Source organism: Rhinopithecus bieti, unplaced genomic scaffold (genome assembly GCF_001698545.2).
Source record: "Rhinopithecus bieti isolate Rb0 unplaced genomic scaffold, ASM169854v2 scaffold_48089, whole genome shotgun sequence".
NCBI classification, from domain to species: domain Eukaryota; kingdom Metazoa; phylum Chordata; class Mammalia; order Primates; family Cercopithecidae; genus Rhinopithecus; species Rhinopithecus bieti.
The window spans coordinates 1,395,048-1,404,410 of NW_016819479.1; the positions used below are offsets into that span (position 1 = coordinate 1,395,048).

Consider the following 9,363-nt stretch of genomic DNA (forward strand, 5'->3'; position numbering starts at 1 on the left):
CATTAAAAAGCAAATCTCAGTCACTGCAATGAGAAGGGAAGCGACAGTTATAAAAGTCACTCATCTGTGATCGACAGTGGTTTAGATTAAACAAGCCTCTCAGTTATATAGGCCTAATGGAAAGCTGTGAGTTTTCCCCCTCTATTATTACAGAATTGCCCGGGGCAGTGGCAGAAGCCCTTAGATTTCTGTCATTTTCACCAATCAGAGGTGTCCTGGTACATAGGTGAGATGAAGGTGACTATACAGACACTCGAATCTTTAATGTCTATAGTTTTATCATTAACTATTAGCACTAGTATTTTCAGATCAGATATGCTCGTCTAGAAATATATTACATGTAAAAGTAATCTATTTTCTTGTCTAGAAAGATATTTCAAAGCTTCCAGCTCCTTCCTACTAAGGAGGTATGTTTGATTCTAAGGCCTAAGCTGTTATGTGAATACAAGAAAGTCAATAGAAATTTAAAATAAGTCCCTCTTACATGTTGTTGTTTTTTTAAATCCTAGTAAATAGGTTATCAACCAGCCTGAAAATAACATGACCATAAACGTCTTAATTTACATTTACGTCAAAATATACATCCAAATACAAAAGTTTGCCTATGTAAAATTATTTTATACATTAACATCAGTTACTGGAAAGGGAGTATCTTTTCTTGTGTTTTCAGAGAAAATAAGTAAACTACCCTAAAGAATAAGGCAAATTAGTCTAGTTGAAAATCTGTTGAAATCTGTTGTCACTGAAATATTTCTCTGCTTTGTATCAAAGTGTGAAAAGCTAAAAAATGTTTAATTCACCAAAGATTTTTTTAAACTGTTTTTTATTTTTAAAAAAGTCATACAGGCACTTAAATCTAAACATAACCAACGCAGAAGAAGATCAAAGTTTTACCAACGTACGAGTAAGAAACATGGACCCTGCCTAATGCAATTCACACAAATTAGTATGTTACAGGTCTTCTTTTTATGCAAGAAAATTAAAACTTATGAAGAATGGGTGAGCAGGCAGACGGGGGAGGTAGAAAGTTACATGGTCATGGTGAAGGTACTTCACAACAAAAAGAAGACCTCTGTGTGAAATGACTAGATGGGAGTATGGCCCCTGACACATAGAATGCACAGGAGTTTTCCAGAACCCTCCCTGTGGCTTCAACCCTAGAAGCCTCCTGACTCACTCTGATCTGGAAAGCCAAGGGTGGGAGCAGATACTCTGCAAACTACTGGGTTACAGATTGAGGTATTTGTTCTCAAGATAATACAATGGTGCAACTGGTTCCCATGTGCTAATTATTATTATTAAAGATAATAAGTATTAGGTGTAATTATTAAATATAATCCTTATTAACAATAATAATACTCATTAAGAATTGTTATCATTAAAGATCATGGTAATTATTATTAAGACAGCACAACAGTCTAACAAGTCAAACCATATCATACACAAGACAACTCAGTGTTCACTCCTGAGAACAAGAAAGCAGTATTACTGTCCATTGCAGATACACTCTCCATAGTGTAGATTTATTTAAAAATATACAATATGGGTGGAGCAGACTGATTTTTTAAACAAGAAGATTTAGGATAGCTACACAATGCCTTGCAAGATATATTTTTTAATTGTGACCATTACTGGTACATGAAATGCTTATTTATTTATTTCTACCAAGTTCATTCCCAAATATATATAGGACATGTAGTGAATAACATAAATTAGATATCCTCCAAATTATCTTTTTTTTTTCCTCTCTCTCTCTCTCTCTCGCTTTTGTTGCCCAGGCTGGTATACAATGGCGAGATCTCGGCTCACTGCAACCTCCACCTCTCGGGTTCAAGCGATTCTCCTGCCTCAGCCTCCTGAGTAGCTGGGATTATAGGTGCCCGCCACCACGCCTGGCTAATTTTTGTACCTTTAATAGAGATGAGGTTTCTCCATGTTGGCTAGGCTAGTCTCGAACTCCTAACCTCAGGTGATCCACCTGCCTTGGCCTCCCAAAGTGCTGGGATTACAGGCATGAGCCATCACACCTGGCTCCAAATTATCTTTGTAGTCATTCACATATCCAGGATTTATTCCCTGAACACCTACTACGTGCCAGGTATCACCACCAGTGGCTCCAGGGATACAAGTAAGAACAAGTCTGATATCCCTCCTGCCCTCAATGTAGTTAAAGGAGTTGTAAAACCTTCCTAAGCAAGCATAATGGCATTTTATAGGACTAATTCATGACAGTCCATACCAGCAAGGAATAGCCCCCATTTAGAGCTTTTACCTCTTACATGCTGGCATATAATCTTTGCCCAAGGAAGTAGGTAGATTTTTATTTCTAATGATTAAAGCATATGCACACATAAGGCCATATAGTCCATGGTGCCATAAGCTACTTCACCACTAATACCTGTGTGTACATAAGTTTCGATGCTGAAAATCCATGTGCAGTTCCTAATGTCAACATCTGAATGTCACACATCTGGGAATCACAGATAAGATCTTTAAATGAATCCAACTGCTCCATAAGCTATCATGTCTCCATTACTTAGAAACTATAAATCTTTCTCAAGTCTATGGTCAACTGAAAAAACTTAAGATCCTATTAACTTTTAAAAATAATATTAACTGTTCAGTTAGATATGAAATATAACATGAAAGCACAGGGATCTATAACATGTAGGGACTTAAGTTTTATAACTGTCAATTACTGAAATAGTTCCTAAACATTTTGGTTCAGTGATTGAAGGAAGCAATTGTTAACTGACACAACAGTAATAACTTCTTACAAAAAGCACGCACCAATCCCCTACTGGCATCACCTATTAAAAACAAAACAAAACAAAACAAAAAAACCTTTGTGGTCATTTACAAAATAAAAGAGTATTAACCAGGAATGTATGATAATAGGGTTTGTTCTGCAGCACATATACATGAGATACTGGAGAATATCATAAAAGGCTTATACTTAGAAAAATTTACCTTCTTACTAGAATTTGACCCATCTAAACAATTACGGTTTTTATAATGAAATGTAAGTTTTACAAAAGAAGAATAAAGGAGGAAAACTGGATGCAATTTCTAGTGACAATAACAAGAGAAATAAAAAAATAGTAAAATAGTATAATTGAGGTCAAGTGTAGAAAGAAGAAAATTAAGGCATAGGTTTAAAAGTCCTTTAAAAACTGAAAATCCCTAAGGGAAGCACACTACAAAAGGATGAGTAAAAACATATGCCGAGAGAGAGAGATTTGTCCATCTTATTCACAACTCGTCCCAGGCAAAAAAAGGGAAAAAGAAAGAAAAAAAAAAGAGAGAGAAAAGTGACAATGGATAGAAAGACAGGGAGGTGCTTGAAAAGCACTTCACAAAATAAATTAAGAATGGGGGGAATTTAAAAGTTCCAATAAAAGAATAAAAATGTAAAACTGAAATCCATTTTCAACAAAATTTAGAAATGGTGAAGAAAAAAGAAAATCTTGCTCTAGCCCTGTATCTTGAGCTTCTAACATTATTTTTCTTTTATTGTAGCACAGACCCATTTTCAGATGATCTAGTAGAGAACTTTGAACCTTCTGATCATAAGCCTTACTAAGTCTTTTACAATCACAGCAGGTAAGCAGGTAGTTTAATCTAGAGGACAGGCGCTTGGCCTCAGCCATTTGCTAAAAATTAAGAGTTGTTCTGGTAATTGGGATAAATGATGAATTCTGTCGTCAAAGAGGCAAAATAAGCCTGGTACCCTCTCTACATGAGAAAAATGCATTCTTCCAACTGTCATTAGTGATGATACTGAAACTGTCATTTTCATTCTGACATTAATTTTCTGAAGAAGTGTGTATAATTTATAAAGCGTTAACTATTGTTACTGTCACTGTTCACGGCAACAGCTGTGAGAACTGAGACACGTGCGAAAATGGTGAGATGTGGTGATGAACAGCACCGGGTCAAGGTCAAGTCCTGGCACTGTCCCTCTTTACCTGTGTGTGTGACCTTGAGTAGTTCATCTGACCTCTCTGAAGCTCAAATTCCTCCTAGCCAAAACACAAACAATATCTACATCATAGATCTGTGGTGAAGATTAAACAATATTACATATTTAAATTGTCTGACAGATAGCTCTCAAACAATGGAATCTATTTGTTTTCCTTTTTTCAAAATCAGTATTAATACCATTTTACAGAGGAAAAAAAGTTAACCAGTAATTTTTTTCAAGGTCTGTAATCAATGCTTATGATACTAACTAAAAGGCATTTCTTCAGAATAAAGATGATACTAATAATCATTGAATGGCCTATTATGCAAATGGCAACGGCTTAAAGTGTTTAACATGTCCCATGCAAAAAAGGTGAAAGTGCTTAAAAGCACAATAAAACTACCTGTCCATTATAGTAGCCTCTAACTTCATGTAGCAATTGAGTACTTGAAACATAGCTGGTCTCAAATTGAGATGTGCCATAAGTATAAAATACATACTAGATTTTAATGACTTGATAACGAAAAGAAATAAAAATAAACATAAATGATTTTTTAACAGTAATTGCGTGTAGAATATCTTGAACATACTGAGTTAAATAAAATATATTATTAAAATTAACTTCATCTGTTTAACTTTTAGTGTAGCTACTAGAAAATTTAAAATTATACATGTGGCTTATATTTGTACTAATATCAGAGAGCACTGTTCTAATGAATCTGCCCAATAACAATATACAATTTTTTCTCACACAGGATACATTTATCACAAACTGATACTAGGCCAATAGTGTGACTGTAATGAGCCCTTTAGCTGTCTTTCCTCTGTGTTCCAGAGTTTAGGAGTCCTGAAGACAGAAGCACTCTTGGTTAAATTCCAAAATCCAATGTGTTACCTTATCTGCAATTGCAGGCTGCTGTTTTATTACTAACTATATTAATTGAACTTCTTTTATTAGGAAACAGCTCTTTCCCCCTTCCCTTCATTCTAAAGAACAGACTTCAGGAAATGTCACAACACTGGCTATGAAAGTGACCTGAGGAATGCATATTCTCGAAGACTCTAAACGTTTAACTCAACAATGAAAGACGAAAGATGGTGCAGCTGCAGCAGGGCATCTAGGTGACAGGATTCAAGAGCCTTGTGCCAAAGTTGGGACATGAAATAAACTCCTGCTTTGCACTGCACTTCCTAGATCATCATGTAGTCTACTATACACACCTTTATCTTCTCACATTTACCCTGTAACAGGGTTAGCATTATTTTCAGCTGATAAATTAGGAAACTGAAACTATGGGAGAAGTAACATGCCCTAAGAAACACAGTGAGGCAAGGGCAGAGTAGTTCAGGTTATCCAGCTCTAAATCCTAAGCAGGCTGCTTTCCCAAGAGTTGAAAACAACACTCCAGAATCCACACCCATTGAAATCTAAGGGCTTGGCCTCTTAATAAAAAGGACCCTTTACCACTTGCTATGTCCAATGGGCGACCTGTGCTACTCCTAAGTGAATTCACCTTTTGCCTGCCTACCAGGTGTCCGGCACCATGCTAGGCATGGAGGGGGAATCAAAGACGGCTCCTGCCCTTCCATTATTCACAGACAAAGAAAGAAAGAAAGAAAGGCTCACATGAATGGTCATACTCTAGTGTAACTCGGCATCATCTCCAGCCTCCTCCCTAGCCCTGTCTCCTTGGTCCACCAGCACTCCTGAATGACAGGAGCCAGTTTGAGATGAGAGGAGGCCAGGCTTTTGCCTCCCCTCTTTCAAAGGACTCCAGAAGCCCATCTGTCTCTTGAAGGAAGGCAGCAGACAGAGCCCACTCCCTTCCCTGGGGCCTGCAGCATATCTAGTTCTATCACCTGAGAAGGTCCCAGGGCTAACTGGAGATTATAAAGATTGCTATCTTTTCTTTGTATAAAACTGAACCTGAAGTACCAAAGAACAAGCTGTTTGAAATACTGAAACAAACTTTATCACATAAACTGAGTGAATAACCGTCTTCAAGAGGACAGAGAGAAAAGTGAGGCATGGCTACTAATTTTCTTATTGTAAATTTATCAGAAAATCAAAATAACGATTTACTTGTTCTATAACCTTATACTCTCATTTTCTCTCTCTCTCTCTCACTGACACAATCATATACATACATACTGAGTCACAGACAAGAAGAGAAGTAACTTGCCAACATTAACCTCTAGCTCCATCTTTCCATCCTAAAATAATAAAGAAGCTGGGTGCAGTGGCTCACGCCTATAATCCCAGCACTTTGGGAGGCCGAGGCGGGCAGATTACCTGAGGTCAGGAGTTCGAGACCAGTCTGACCAACATGGTGAGACCCTAGCCCGGCGTGGTGGCAGGCACCTATAATCCCAGCTACTTGGGAGGCTAAGGGCAGGAGAATGGCTTGAACCTGGGAGACAAGGGTTGCAGTGAGCCGAGACCACGCCACTGCATTCCAGCCTGGGCAACAGAAAGAGACTCTGCCTCAAATAATAATAATAATAATAATAATAATCAAGAAAAGCCTGAGTGCCTAAAATTGCAACCGTAAACAGAAAGAAAGAATAGGGTGTTTCTCACCTCCCTGTTGGGGTCCCAGGAAAAATTTCGAAAAGGGATGCAATGCGTCCTTCCTAGTCTCCTCTTTGCGGCCCTGCTGTCCTCTACTGGGCACCCAGCCTCCTGGGCTAAGGCAGCCGCAGGCTCTACATTCCACTCCAGCCTCCTACTCCCCCCAGGGGCTAATCTCAAAAATTCCAGAGATTAATAGATAAAAAGATGCTTGCTATACTGTTTGAATGGTTTAGTGTTCTCCTTAATCTCCTCAGCTAGATCTTCACTGTAAAATATATATTTTATTTCAAATAAACTTCTCATGGAAGAAATTTCAGGTAGTATAATAAGAAACAGTAGAAAAAAAATCTCACCAATTTTAAAGGAGAGGGAAGAGCAATCATTTGGATGCAAAGGGAGTCCCCCACAGGTCCACAGGTGGACCAGAGGCCCTCTAGGCTCCCCCAACTGCTCCAGTTTTCAACGCTCCTCCTTGTCCTTTGCTTGTAAACTACACATTCCCTGAAACATTAATTCACTTGTTTTCTAATTGGCTTTTCTTACTCTTATTGTAGAGGAAGCAGAAGCCAAGACAGAGGTGGGACAGCAGCAAGTTCTAAGTCGTTTACAGGTAGAGATCAGTCAATTTTCCAATTATGAGAAAGGCAAACTCTACATCATAATTACTTTTTTTGATGGAATTTCACTCTTATTGCCCAGGCTGGAGTGCAATGGCGCGATCTCGGCTCACCGCAACCTCTACCTCTCCTGTCTCAGCCTCCCGAGTAGCTGGGATTACAGGCATGCGCCACCACACCCGGCTAATTTTGTATTTTTAGTAGAGACAGGGTTTCTCCATGTTGGTCACGCTGGTCTTGAACTCCTAACCTCAGATGATCCGCCTGCCTCGGCCTCCCAAAGTGCTGGGATTATAGGTGTGAGCCATCTCGCCCAGACATCATAATTACTCTTAGGTACAAACTGAGCCAAACATACAATAACTCAATTTCATATTTACCCATGACCCAGGTGCAACTCAGGATTAGACCTCCAACTAAATAATATTCAATAATATTGAATAAGAGTAAGAAATTGAGTAAGAGTTAAGAAATATTGAATACATGTTAAGAAAAAAACCAACTAGAAAAACAAGTGAATTCTTCAGAGAATGTGTAGTTTACAATATATCGAATATTATTTATTACTCAATTTTATTATGAAATAATAAATAATATTTAATATTGATTTATTCAATAATAAATCGTCTTGATGGCTCTCCCACTATTTGTGGGGGCAGTGGGGTTGAGAATATCAAGAAACAGCTTATTCTCAGAATTCTCTCTAGGAAAACCAGACACTATTTTGCAACCCCTGAAGCCAATCTTAACTTTGGACAATAAGAACAAAAATAGGTGGGGGTGAGGATGGGAGGGTGGACGCTAGTCCTCTCTCACTGACGACCCCAAAGGATCAAACTGAGCCTAAAATGGTAGGGAAGGGAAATGAGTTCTGGCCTTTCACATCTCTGATTTCAGGACTGACTCCAGGCAAAGCAACCACAAGTCAACCTGAAGTCAGGTCCGAAAGCTGAAGGAGAAACTCCAGGTCTCTAAACATCCTTCTGTTATAGAAATTAAGTGGCAAGATCAAACTGGCCAGGCAGTTTGCAAAACAGTATTTCACAGGCACATAGGAGGCAATTTGTGGAAGCTTATCTAAACAAAAGAAGCCTGAGCCACACCTGGGAACTCTGCCACAGCAAGCCTGACCCACGGAACTAAATTCTCCGATGTCAGGAATGCCGAGGCTCTAGTGGGTGTAGAGGAGAGGCCCACCATTTTCCTCCTCAAACATGGACTGGACTTAGCTCCCTCATGCCCCTCCCACCCGAGCCTGACCTATATAGTAGGCCCAAAATAAATGTTGGTTTAGTTTAACAAAATGGCAATTCCACTGAGATATTAATCACCACCATTAATAGGCAGTGTCTGCCTAGCTGTCAAACTTGTCCATATCACTCTGGCCCCATTGCACTGCACTCAGCATCAGCAGACAAGGAAAGCTTTCTAGGAAATGATCCACACAAGTGGATTCAGGAGCTTGCTCCATGTTTGTCCAGGGGAAATTGGCCAGATCACAGCACTGTGCATGACCACTATTAACAGAACTTGTCGGTGTATCACCACGGGCATCGCATGGATGGGTGTGCAACAAAGTGGCGTGCTGCACCGTGCTCTGTACACACCCTAGAGCCACGGGGGTCTTGTTGGCAGTCCTACCCATGTCCTGCACTGAAGGACTACAGTATCTTTTCTAAATTTAGTAACTACAGAAAGACAAAATGTTTAATAATCCTAGAATTTAAAAAAAAAAAAAATTTAAGGACAAAAGAGCTGGGCACAGTGGCCGGAGCCTGTTAATCCCAGCTACTTGGAAGGCTGAAGTGGGAGGATCACTTGAGCTTAGGAGTTCGAGGCTACAGTGAGCAATGATCTTACCACTGCACTCCAGCCGGAGTTACGGAGCCAGACCCATCTCTAAAATAAATAATTAAATAATTTTAAAAAAATAGAAAGGAAAAAAGTAGGATATACAAGTTTGAATATAACAGAAAAGTTCAAGTGTATGGCATATTGTCGAAGTATCCTTAGTTCAAGCCTAAATTCTTCAGGTTCTTTTCACAATAGGTTAAAAATACATATATGTATAAGTCCTGAGACTCAACCACATGTTAAAAATGACTACCATAATTTATGAATGCCAGGGTTTCTGTCCTTCATTAAGTAAAATTTCATTCTGGAGGTTTCTGAGAAGATTTTTCTTTTTTTTTTTTTTTTTTTTTTTG

At 38.8% G+C, this 9,363-nt stretch overlaps 1 protein-coding gene across 5 annotated transcripts in view; it reads right to left on the minus strand.

The window, feature by feature from the left end:
* The window catches only part of SATB2 (SATB homeobox 2), a 200,480-nt gene that overhangs the window by 173,083 nt on the left and 18,034 nt on the right, over window positions 1-9,363 (minus strand). The gene's annotated exons all lie outside the window — the stretch shown is intronic.